General features: G+C 49.9%; 1 protein-coding gene across 1 annotated transcript in view; it reads right to left on the bottom strand.

Annotated features, from left to right (window-relative positions):
- The window catches only part of ADGRV1 (adhesion G protein-coupled receptor V1), a 1,865,288-nt gene that overhangs the window by 1,092,118 nt on the left and 759,632 nt on the right, over positions 1–13,538 (bottom strand). The window lies entirely within an intron of this gene.

Genomic DNA, 13,538 nt, shown 5'->3' with positions numbered 1-13,538 from the left:
AATGTGCAGTAATCCTAGCCGGTGGGTACGGGGAAGGTCCCAGCCCAGGACCTCGGACAGACAACTCCACACACCCCTCCAGAGCCCAGCCAGCCGGCCACACGTCCACACCGTATGCATCAGGGACCCAGGCACCGTCCCACAGCGCAAGCATTCCGAAGATGCAATCAAACCAGCCTTCCACAGCCGTTCACATGTGTAGTAGGCGCGGTGCAAGTATTTAAATTGGATGAGCCGGAGCCGGACAGCAATGGCGGTTCCACGCGGGGATTCCAACGCCTCCCTCCAATCGTCTTCATCAAGAGGGCCGATGTCCACCTCCCACGCCGCCGGAAGAGAGTGCAGGGTAAAGGAGCAGTGGATGACCAGCGTTTGATATATCCTGGAGACCTTTCTGTCCCCCAGATCTCCCATAAACACTTTAGCTTCAACCGGGCTAAACTCCGGCAAGGAATCGAGACCGGCGATGCTCGGGGTGAGGGCATGGCGCAGCTGCAGGTAGCGGAAGAACTGAGACTAAGGCATTTGGAACTCCGCGCGGAGTTCCTCAAAGGATTTGAGGGTGGTGCCGGACATGACCTGGCCCAATTGTGTAACACCTATGGCTTCCCAGCCCTCAAAGCCGGTCAGGGCCGCCAGCTCCGAGAGCAGACCATTATGCCAAAGTGGCGTTTCAGCCGTCAACTTGCCCCACCAGCCCATGCGGCGCAGTGCCTGTCGCCACACAGCAAAGACCACCCTGGTAACCGAAGGCAACACACGGCGCAGGCAAGCCGAATATAGGATGGTGTGGAGCGTGTGATCGCCCATGAGCGATCGTTCCAGGGCGTATGCTGGGTCTCCCCTATCGCCGTACCACCATTCGTTAAGAACAAGCAGTTGGGAAGCCTGGTAGTAGGAGAGGAGGTCCGAGGTGGCCAGGCCACCACAGTACGTAGACAAAAAGCACGTCTTCAACGCCACCCTGGCCGCACCGCCATCCCACAGGAAGCGGCCCAGCACAGAATTAACTTGACGGAACCACTCCTGGCCAATGGGGTATGGGAAATTCTGGAGTTGGTATAGGAGACGTGGAAGCGCCACCATCTTGAAGATGGCCGATCTCCCAAAGATAGTGAGCGGCATCCTGGACCAAGTCTTGACATCAGCCTGGACCCGTTCCCACACTGGCAGGACACCACGTGCCCAGGCCACGACCCGCGACTCCGAGAGGAAAATGCCCAGATATTTCAGGCCATTCGTTGCCACCCGCAGCCCGTCAGCCCAAGGGTCAGTAATCACTCCGCCACCCAGCACCCACAGGGTCGATTTATTAAGGTTAAGTCGAAGACCCGAGACCTCGCCAAACGCACGCATGACCTCCAGAACCCGGGGACCCGAGAGCCGTAGGTCGGTGAGAAAGAAGAGGACGTCATCCGCATACAGCGCAATCCTATCCACCAGGTCCTCGTTCCAGACAAAACCACTCAGCTGGGCATCCGCTCGCACCCGCGACGCAAGGGGCTCCATGGCAAGGGCGAATAGGTACGGGGACAGAGGGCAGCCCTGTCGACTACCCCGACCTATATGGAAGCGCCCAGAGGTAGCTCCGGCCACTCCTACCGAGGCCGTTACGTTAGTGTAAAGCAGGCGGACGTACGACAAGAACACCGGGCCTAGGTTGAGGCGGGCTAACAGAGTAAACAGGTATGCCCAGCTCACAGAATCAAAGGCTCTGTCCATATCCGCCAGTAGGAGTGCCGCCTGCTCATCCCTAATACTCATAGCATCCACCGCCGCCTGCGCCCGTCGGATATTATGCCGAGTGGCCCTACGGGGCATGAATCCGGCCTGGTCGGGGTGGACCAGGTCAGCAATGTGGGGCAACAGGCGGTTCGCCAAGGCCTTAGCCAGAATCTTGGCCTCGATGTTTAAAAGGGAAATTGGCCGGTAAGAGTCGTGCCTGTCCGGCGCCCTGCCGGGATTCAAGAAGACCACGATCTCGGCATGGCGCCAGTCCGGTGGCAGTTCCCCCTGGGTCCGCGCCGCCTCCAATGCGCGCCGATAGTGAGGCCCCAGCTGGAGGTGGAACTTTTTATAGAATTCGCACGGGTAGCCGCTCGGGCCCGGCGCCTTTCCAGTATTCAATTGACCAAGGGCCTCCCCGAGTTCCTCAGCTGTAAGCGGGGCGTCCAGAGCGGTCCTGGTCTCATCGGGGACGGCCTGCGGTAACAGGTCATCAAGATAGGCGGAGATCTCACCCGTCTCCAGGTGATCACGGGGGCGTATTGCGTCTCGTAATAGCGGGCAAAGCTAGCCGCGAGCATGTCCGGGTCGGTCATAACCGAGCCGTCTTCCGCTGTAAGACCCGGCAACACAAGGGGCTGGAAGGTCGCCTGGCATAACCTGTGAAGCATAGTACAGGACTTGTCGCCCCACTGATACACCCTGCTGCGCGTGGCGAGCCACGCCTGCCTGGCTTCGTCGTAAAGGACGGAGGCGTACAACTGCTGGGCTTGCAGAAGCTGCCGTACCACGCCTTCGTCGCCCCCAACCTGGCCACGCTGCTCCAACTCTTCCACGCGGGCGACGGCGGTCACAATGGCCTCCCGATGCTTCCGCCGAGCAGCCACGCACCAAGCGATATCAATGCCCCGCAACGTGGGTTTCAGCGCCTCCCACACCACCATTGCATCCACATCTCCCACTAGGTTCTCTCGCCAATAGTGATCAATCGCCTCACGCAGGTGATGCACATACTCAGGCTGTTGCAACTGCCAAGACGACATCCGCCAACGAAACGGCTGTCTCTTTGAGGGGAGGGTTATGGTAGCCAGAACCAGGGAGTGATCAGACAAACCTCTGGGGAGTATCACAGCATCCCTGACTCGACTCAGACAGGCACCCGGCACAAACAGATAATCAAGTCTCGAGAAGGACCCATGCACCGCCGATACATATGTGAATTCACGCGCAGCAGGATGAAAATGTCGCCAAACATCGACCCAGCCCAGACCACTCACTGTAGCACGCAGTTTGGTGGGAGCAGCAGCAGGGGGGGGGATCCACAACAACTGGCACCCGCCTCAGGCGATCCAAGCCCGCATCCATAACCTCGTTCCAATCGCCTCCTACCAGGGTCAGCACATCCGGAATCTCGTCCCACAACGCAAACAGTCGCTCAGACAAGGCCCATTGCAGGGGGGGGGGGCATACACGCTACCAAAAACCACCTGCTCGGTACCCAGCAGGCCCTTGATGAAAATATATCGGCCCTGAGGGTCAATCCATTGCTTTTCATGCACGTACGCCACCCTGCGATGGACCAAGATAGCCACCCCCCGCGAGCCTGTCGTAAAGCCCGCATGGTACACCTGCTGAAAGCCGAACCTCTGGAGGCTAAGGGCCTTAGAGCCCAGCATGTGGGTCTCCAGAAGTAGCAGCACATCCACCATCTCTCTTTTCACCCAACGTAGCACGGCCCCACGCTTGATTTTATCCAGAATTCCTCTCACATTCCACGTCACAACACGAAGGGCCTTATGAGGAGACACAGTCGTATGATCAGCCATCATCAACACACCCGGCCCTCCGCACCACCCCGGCGCACCCCACAAATCAACAAAATCAATAGCAAGATACACGTGTGGTCCCACCCCCCCAACCCCAACACTCAGCAGACCCTCCCAGACCCAAGCCCCCCCAAACATCAGCAACCGAAGAACACCCCCCGAGCCCCGCTCCCCCCACCCCAATACCTCAGAGAACATTGAAGTATCTGTCGCGGCATAGAGAGACCCGGGTCCAAAACGGAGAACCCAGGGCCCGCCATACCAATGGATCCCAACACCCCGATTAGCACACATTCACCACCCCCCCCACAACACCCACAACCGTGAGGGTCTGAGGCCCACAGAAGGCGCCTCCCGAGCCCCATTGCGTTCCCGCCAAGAGTCATAGGATTCCTCAGACGTGTATAGACTGGCATAAAGAAAGTCACAACAGAACAGTCTCACCAGCCAATGTAGGGCAACTCAGTACCCGGCAAACAAGGTCCAGTCCCCATCCATGTTCAGCTGCCGGTATCAGAGTGTTCCGAGTCCCTCGCACCATCCGTCTGCGATGCACTGGCGGAGGCCGACCTCTTCCGCGATCGTGACCTCCGGTGTCGACCCTTTCGGTTCGGGCGATTCGTCCGCTCCGGCGACGATCCCTGGGACTTGCCCGGGTCCAGCCCCGGCTGGGCATGCGGCCTGAGTCTCACTGCTTCGTCGGTCCAACGGAATACCTCCTCGGGTGAATCAAAGAAATGTGTCCGGGACTGGTACACCACTCGCAGGCGGGCCGGATACAGGAGGGAGTATTGGAGCTTCAGGCCCCGCAACTTGGCTTTAGCGGCCACAAAGGATTGTCTCTGCTGCTGCACCATCCTCGTGTAATCGGGAAAGATCATGATGGTATGATTTTCAAAGGTGAGCGAGCCTTTGTCCCTCGCCTCCCGCAGTATAACATCGCGGTCATGATAGTTCAACAGCCGGGCGATGACTGGCCTGGGATGCTCACCCTCCGGCGGTCGCTGGGTCAGGGCCTTGTGCGCCCTCTCGATCACGAAGCACGTGGACAGTGCCCCTTCGGGGAGCCAGCTCTCCAGCCACTGGGTCAAGAACCGCTCCATGTCGTCCTTCTCGCACCGCTCCGGAAAACCAATGAAGCGGAGGTTGTTCCTCCGTGCGCGCCCTTCGGCGTCCTCCACTCGGGCCGCCAGTGCCTTCTGGACACACTCCACCTCCGCCATCCTCTTCTTCAGGGCGCCAATGTCCGTTTCGGTCACCGTGATTCGGGATTCGGTCTCGGTGATCCGCTCCACCGCATTGCGGAGGTCCTGGCGCAGCAGTGTAACGTCCGCTCCTACCGCCCCAATTTTAGCATCAAGCATGTCCCGGGATTGGGTGATGGCCGCCAGGATCGCTGCATTGTCCGGCCCAGGTCCGCCGCTGCCGCCAGCCGCCCCAGAGCCACCGCTAGGCCCCGTGAATTTATCGATAGGGCCATGCTTAGGCGGGCCGCCTCCGCCAGCCCTGGTCATGGCCGATCGCGGGCTCGCCGGGACCGCACACTGGGCAGGGCGGGCACCACTCCCGACAAGTCTCAGGAACCCCTGGGAACTGCTACGAGCGCTGGAGGCCCCAGGCCCCGGGATGGAACGTCGATATAGGAGTCCCCAAGAAGGAAGTGGGCAGGCCGGCACAGGCCCGAGGTCGCGAAACTCAAGGTCCCGGCTTCACCAGGGCGTGACAGGCCTCCACCACGCCTCGTCGCCCACGAGTGTCCGCCCAAGGCGTAGGAATGAGTGGCGTCTCCGTGATCCGTGGGCAACCGTAGCAGTAGAGCTGAGCCAAGAGCTGCGCAGTGGATGCCACCAATACCCGCGAACCCGCAACCGCCACCGGGCGTCTCGAAACTCGAGGTCCCCGGTCTCCAGCCGGTCACCAGGCCGCACGTCGCCGTCTCCTCTTCTTGGTCTCAGGAGAGATAAAAGCGCAGGATCGATACACCGGAGCAGGCCGGGGACTCCACCGGATCGGTGCCAGTCACTGGGTAACAACTGCGGGCTCGGGGGCCAGGATAAATGAACGGATTAAGTCCGGGCCGACGGGAGCTCTACAAGGCTGCGACCGCCATCTTCGCCCGCCAAGCCACGCCCCCCGTAGTAATGCTATTTTACTGCTGTGAATTATGCTTTTCTACCTTGTGATTCCACAAGGGTGAAAAATAAATTATCCCATATTAGAGAAGTAGTTTCCCCCCTCACTGCAACACACCCAACACATGCTTCATTGCGTCTTAAAACCTGAGCCCCTGTTGCTGGGGTTTCTTTGTCTCAGGGTGCCAGGATCAATCTATTCTTTACTACTTCCCCCAAATGTATGCTCTACCATAAAACGAAATTGTGAATCAGACAACGGGGACATACAGTTTATAAAGGGTCTTGGTCATAGCAGCCTGCATACACTTGATTTAGAGTTTATACATAGCCATGTATTCATTCTAAATTGGGCTGATGAGGTAATTTTTGCCAGAGCTTAATTTGAAAAAAGTTGAAAATTACGCCTATTTTGGCCAAATCTTAATTTGAAAAACAAAACAAAACAAAAAAAAAGAGTGACATGGCCCTCGTCAGTTGTCCACTACAGCATGTGCCACCCATTGCCCATCCCGCTATCAATTCAGACTATTCCAGGCCACCCAACGCTATAACAATTCCATTAGGCGGCAAATATTAGTCATTTTTAATGTATATAAAATTAATAAACAGCTAGTATTGTGCTCAACTCTAAATTAGAAAAACATCACCACTATGTGGCAGACTGTCATAGTGCCTGTGCTGCCAATTAAGTGCAAGTACCGAGCACCTGAAACCACAAGCTCAAATTTAGCACTGATTTCGGCACATATCTAACACCCGTCAAACCCTTACCAACCTCCTTTAGCAGCACAAAGTAGTCACCCTATTCTTGGAAAAAGCACAATTCATTATGGTTAGGATTATGTTAGCGAGAGTCTTCCAAGAATGCTGAATACCCTAAACAGTTATGCATTTAAAAACTAGCTCACCATGATACCTAAACATTCTTTGTACTTAATAACCTTAACAGGTGAATAGTAATAATCTCCCAAGCGCTTTTTCCAAAGGTTGACAGGGAAATTCAAAGTGTATCTGTTTTGATACTAACTGGTCACGGGATCTGCCTCTTTGCCGAAGCTCTGTAATTATTCAGTTTGAAACCATTGACTAGAATTCCTGAGAATCAGTACAAGTGATTTAAAACTCAAGTACTTTCTAAGGTTCTGGCAATAGCATTTTGGTACCCCAATCCGACAGTCTTATACAGTGACAAGCAGAAAAAAAGTATGAGTATTTGATGCCTCATGTCACTCTGCTAGAAACTCAGTGAAAACCTGTGAATCTACATCAACTGGTTAGTGCCAGGCAAGGAGAAATTACATGGCTCTGGAGACCACTGCCAAATCTCATTAAAAAGCAAAAAAGCTAAAAAAAATAAAATAAAAGCAGTGCTGTTTCCTTTCAGTCCAGTTATCTTTATCTCGATTGATTGAGGGTTTTTATCAATTTGAGGCCTACAACAACACTTTTTTTAAAGCTAATTCCTCAAAAATTACTAAATAGTTTTACACAAAACCAAGCAAAGGAACCTTCTTGAGTAATGAGCTGCTCTTATTCAAGTCATCCTTTTTTAGGTTTTGCCTGCGGTTTGCGCACGTAGTGCGCAAGCGCTAAAAAAACCTCTTGAGTTCAATATCGGCTTGATGACCCGCCTCTGTCTCTCATTGGCTAGCTCCATAAATGGAGGCTAGCCATTGGGAGACAGAGGCTGTCAATCGCGCTGTCTCCAGAAAACGCGATTCGGGGGCGTTTCGCTGTGTTTTTTTAAGCCCCGCCCCTTTGTCCCGGGCCGCGCTGCGATTGGCTGCCGGCCCGGGACACCCCCGTGACGTCATTCCCGGGCTGCGCTGTGATTGGCTGCCGGCCCGGGACACCCCCGTGACGTCAGCCAATCACAGCGCGGCCCGGGGCCTGACTTGTCTCTCTGTGCTCGAGCACCAGCAAGATGGCGCGAAGAACAAGAACTACGCGCGAGCTCTACAGGCTGAGGTTCTTCGAAAGGTGTCCGACCGTGGCACAGCGTTTGGCGCACACCTGGCCAGCGCCGGCTTCTTTCACGTGGGGCCAAAGGACCGGGTCCAGTGCCTCTCCTGTGGGGGCATACTGAACTGTAGGATCTTTCGGGTAAGTGCCATGCAGGTTGCAGGAGCATCAGAGTGTACATCCCGTACTGCCCCTTTGTCATGGGCAGGTAAGTGGGCAACATACCCACGCCTGCTTAATTTGTGCCGGTGGTTTCTCTTCATACTGTGTCATTGTCTGTCAGGTCATCCCCCAGATAGAACGTCCTCAAGCCAATGTGCACTGTAATATGCATTGACAATTGATTCACTGTACTTATGCCTAGTCGGACTACGAAATTATGCGAGTGTTAAGGAACCGGCATGCTTGCACTGTGCGAGGACGCTACTCTGAGCCACACGTTTGATTATTAATGTCAGGAATGTTAATCCCAGTAATGCACAGGGACACTACCAGGGCCTATAAAAAGAAGTGGGGGGCCTGATAGTATGCAAATGACCTCGTGACGTAACGTGCTGAACGTGTGCCGGTGTCTGAAATTTACACCGGGACACGTTCAGCATATTTCTGTGGGGCCCAGCTTCTTGGCAGGGGGGATGGCGTCCACCCTTTCAAAAGAGTGAGGGGACGCCGTCCACCTGCGTGGACCCCAGTCTCGCGCCCTGGACACTACTATGGCATTAATAAATAGGCCTTTGCAAATGCTCGTATGAGCCTTAAAGTACCTAGGTTCGTATACGCTAAAATAATACAGTATGTACCGGTAACGGACAGTAATTCACTCCAATGCAGGGAGCCATTAACATCATTGTTTTCAAAAGGAGCAGGTCACGCTCCGCATCATCTCGTGAGACTTCAGGAGTTACAGCCGCGCGCCGTTCAAACACAGACCATGTCCCGAGTAACGCGTTTGTGATTAGCGCTCAAGCAGTGCAGAGACTCCCGGCTGAACCAAGGTAGGAAGTGCACCTCCGTTCTCATCTTCGTGTCGGTAGGGATGATTAGAACTGCAGAACTACCAATGTGCAGGTCCGTACAAAAGCATTTCGCCCAAGTAAGAGTTGGCAGTATTAACGAGGAGCGCCTATGAGCAGCGCCAGCCCAAATACTCCTCGATTGTTGTTAAGAGCACTGGTGGTGACAGACCGCTTTTGAATATCGCATTGGTAAAACCCTTAGCGAATGCACGAGAACTGCACAATGAGATGTAAACTTGAGGCTAAAGTGAGCACGTATTATACATTGGAGAATTCACACTTTACTTAATCAGAAGTACCATGGCTGTGTATTGTTGCTTGCCGAACGAGTGCCGCACATTGAAGCTATGAACTGCTATCGAAGCACTAGATGCAAACCGCATGGTACAGGTATGGCCAGTAAATAGCACTAAGAAACACTGGGACTCAGAGGCGGACCAAACCATATACTAAAAAAGTGGTATAAGAACCACGACCCAAGTGGGGCTCTGTCTGAGTGTGTGTGGGGGGGGCTCTGTGTGGGTGTGTGTGGGGGGGGCCTGTGTGTGTGTGGGGAGGCTCCGTGTGGAGGGGCTCTGTGTGGGGGGGGCTCTCTGTGGGTGTGTGTGTGTGGCATTTGCGAGAGATTAGGCTATTGCCATTATAAATGACAATGCCATTTATTTATCTGTTTTCAAAACGAACACATAAATAAAAATGTTGTCATTTACAATGCCAATAGCTCTAACTTCTACAAAGGCAAAACCGTTGCATTGTAAATGCTTGTTCTACATTGCTGCCAAAAGATTCCTATGGCAGTTAAAATAAAAATTTTGTTATCCACATTTTTTTTTGCCCACCACTTGACAGATCTGCATGAATCTTGCAATGTTGAACCCAAATCGGATGATCACGTTTTTGTTTTTAGTTTTACATACATTATTTATATGACGCCAATTATCAGCAAAAGAAAAAAATGTTTTTTGATGGAAAGTCAGACCTTACCATGACTGCGCAGGAGCTAATTTTTATATATACTAGCAGCCCGTCCCGACGTTGTCCGGGTATGGATTGCTGCCGGCCAGTAGTATATTGTTTTGTAGGATTTTGTTTTGATAGCATTTCTTATCTGTGACAGGCCTGTGAAATGCTCCGATTCACAGTGCACTGCTGATGCACTTAAGAGTGCGCGTTCAGTAGTGTGTGAACTCGAGTTTCCCTACTTTATTTTTCCTGGCAATATTATATAGCGCGAACTCGACAACATGGCATGAGCACAATTTACATTACAGAAGAACACATTCATTTGTGTTAGGCACGGGGAGACAAAGCGATTTGCCTGGAATCACAGGATGTTGAGCTGATGCCGAGATTCGAACGTAGCTCCCCAGCTCTAAAGTTCGCAATTCTAGAACTTGTGATGGGAGTCGTGTCTAAAAATGTATGTCAGTGCTGGCCATCAATGAGAGAGACCTGTGCATTTTTATAATCGGTGGTGAAAAAATATGAGTATGTTTCTGGAGATGTGGGTCGCCTTGCCACCAATGTACTTACCGGGGGAGGGTAAACACCCATTATTCCGCAACTTTCTTTCCGCATACCATCCCTCCGCATACTTTCATTACGAAAGTACCATAACTCCACAATGCCATTATAACGCATTGCATTACATTTTATATGCTTTTACCACGCATACATTTACAACAAAATTCGTTGTAAATGCATGAATGGTAAAAGCATGTTTTTTTTATGTTTGGAGGTAAGTATGGGTATAGGGGTATATGTTTTGGGGTGTTTGGGTATTTTAAGGGTTCAGATATAGTTTCGGGTTATGGGTACAGGGGTAGTTATAGGGTTTAGGGATAGGTATGGGTTTTGGGGTACAGGGGTATTTTTAGAGTTCAGGGCTAGGTTTGAGTTTTGGGGTATAGGGGTATTTTTAGGGTTATGGGGTAGTTTTGGGGTACAGGGGTATTTTAAGGGTTCAGGGCTAGGTTTGGGTTTTGGGGTACAGGGGTATTTTTAGGGTTCAGGGCTAGGTTTGGGTTTTGGGGAACAGGGGTATTTTAGGGTTCAGGGGTAGGTTTGGGTTTTGGGGTACAGGGTTCTTTTTATGGTTCAGGGTGGGGTTTGGGTTTTGGGGTACCAGGGTATTTTTAGGGTTCAGGGGTAGGGTTGGGTACAGGGGTACAGGGGTATTTTAAGGGTTCAGGGCTAGGTTTGGGTTTTGGGGTACAGGGGTATTTTAGGGTTCAGGGGTAGGTTTGAGTTTTGGAGTACAGGGGTATTTTTAGGGTTCAGGTCTAGGTTTGGTTTTTGGGGTACAGGGGTATTTTTAGGGTTCAGGGCTAGGTTTGGGTTTGGGGGACAGGGGTATTTTAGGGTTCAGGGGTAGGTTTGGGTTTTGGGGTACAGGGTTATTTTTATGGTTCAGGGCTAGGTTTGAGTTTTGGTGTACAGGGTCATTTTTAAGGTTCAGGGGTAGGTTTGGGTTTTGGGGTACAGGGGTATTTTAAGGGTTCAGGGTTAGGTTTGGGTTTTGGGGTACAGGGGTATTTTAGGGTTCAGGGGCAGGTTTGGGTTTTGGGGTACAGGGGTATTTTTAGGGTTCAGGGCTAGGTTTGAGTTTTGAGGTACCGGGGTATTTATAGGGTTCAGGGCTAGGTTTGGGTTTTGAGTTACAGGGGTATTATTAGGGTTTAGGGATAGGTTTGGGTTTTGGGGTACAGGGTATATTTATAGGGTTAAGATGGGTTAGTGTTTAAGGGTGTTGGGGTATTTTAAGGAGTAAGGGTGGGTTATGATTATGGGGTGCAGGGGTATTTAAAGGGAGCAGGGTGGACACCGGGAGCTGGAATGTACAGAACATGGGAAGAAAAAACAATGAAATATTGGGCACAGCGCTTGCTTTTTTTTCCAGTAATCCCGCGCCCCGCTCACGCCCCCAGCACATGCCCACAGCACATGATATGAGACATGGCATGAAGAGCGGAACGTACCACACGCCCCCAGCGTTTGTCACGCCCCCGACACACGCCCACAGCACATCGCAGACACGCCCATAAGGGACTACTTTGCTGGCACGGTTCTTTTACCTTTTAAATGTATATAGTGGGCGTCTGCATAGCCTATGTCCTACTGCAACTGCCCTTTCCAACGCTGTATTGGGTGTTGTGATTGGTGCTGTGGTTCCTGAGATTACCCGCCTCAAAGGTTTGGGCTCTCTCTTTGTTATACTAGTATTGATATATATATATATATATATATATATATATATATATATATATATATATATATATATATATTTTTTTTTTTTTCACTGAAAAAACCATAGGTATATAGTTAGGAATTAGCATTTAAAAAACCATTGAAATTGCTCCTATATAGTTAGTTGTACTAACTATATTTCGCGCACCCGCCGTGACATCACTGATGACATCTCAAATGACATCAATGATGACATCACTGATGACATCATCCAGTGAATGTGGTTTTCTTCGTTATTTAAATATGCATTATATATATAGCAAATTGCATTGAAGTATGAGTGGATATATAAAAATAAATATTTGGATGGAGGACTTTAACAATTTATAGTGTCTCACTAAATATAGAGGATAGTGACTAAACTGTGTGAATATCTGTATCACTTTGTCAGTTGTTGTGTAAACTGGTTCTCCGGTTGGTTACTAGCTATGTGAAACTCTATATTAGTTATGGATTAGTTAACTGAGTATTTGTATGGGAGAGTGAATGTGTGTGTGGTTCGGTGGAGGGTGTGTGACTGCCCAAAGATGTGTGAATAGTTGATTCAGTAGATAAACTAAAAAAATAAAAGGCAGTGTATGTGTCAATTGTTGTATATAAATAAGTATACGTAAGACTCAGTGATTGTGTGTGTGACTGTATGGATAACTGTATACTTGTAATAATGGTTTTATTCTACACTAACTTTGACTTACTATCTAAATAAATAGATGAAGTGGTGTTTGTATAAGTGTGTAGCTAAGTAAGTATGTAAGTATGATCCATTGTTTGCATAAGTGAGTAGGATAACTTCAAATGTGAATAGGTTGTGTTTTGGTGTGTAATGTCGATATAGGTGTATAAGTATTTTTGATAGTGTTCTATTGATCATTGACAGCATGTATGAGTGAATCTACAGGTAAGTGATTAGATGTGTGTATACATCTAGGAATCAATGAGTGGGTTTTTAGATACTTGTATTGCTGTGTCAATGGATTCAAATATGATACTCTGTATTTTACAAAGAGTGATGAAAGATTTTACTAGTGTATGAAAAGGTGTATGTGATTGTCACGTGGATGATGTCACCAGTGATGTCATCATTGATGTCATTTGAGATGTCATCAGTGATGTCACTGACCATGTCATGAATGATGTAATATGTGACATCATCAGCAGTGGATTGCGGGTGCGCGAAATATAGTTAGTACAACTAACTATATAGGAGTAATTTCAATGGTTTTTTAAATGCTAATTCCTAACTATATAAGGCCTGAAAACTATGTTTTTTTTCAGTGAATTTCAAAGGTTTTTTAAATGCTAACTCCTTACTATATATGACCTGAAACCTATGGTTTTTTAAGTGAATTTGCAAGGTTTTTTAAATGCTAATTCTTAACTATATATGACCTAAAACCTATGTTTAATTAAGTGAATTTGCAAGGTTTTTTAAATGCTAATTCTATTAGCGGATAAAGTTTAAATATGTTAATATCCTTCTGGGACCACTTTTCAAATGCTAATTCCTAACTATGTCAGGCGTGAAATCTATAGTTTCTTTCAACAAATTTCAAAGGTTTTCTAAATGCTAATTCTATTAGCGGATAACGTTTAAATATGTAAATATCCTTCTGGGACCACCTGAGCAG

This window comes from Lissotriton vulgaris, chromosome 3_1 (genome assembly GCF_964263255.1).
Source record: "Lissotriton vulgaris chromosome 3_1, aLisVul1.2, whole genome shotgun sequence".
Taxonomy (NCBI): domain Eukaryota; kingdom Metazoa; phylum Chordata; class Amphibia; order Caudata; family Salamandridae; genus Lissotriton; species Lissotriton vulgaris.
This window is presented reverse-complemented; position numbering and strand designations above follow the sequence as displayed.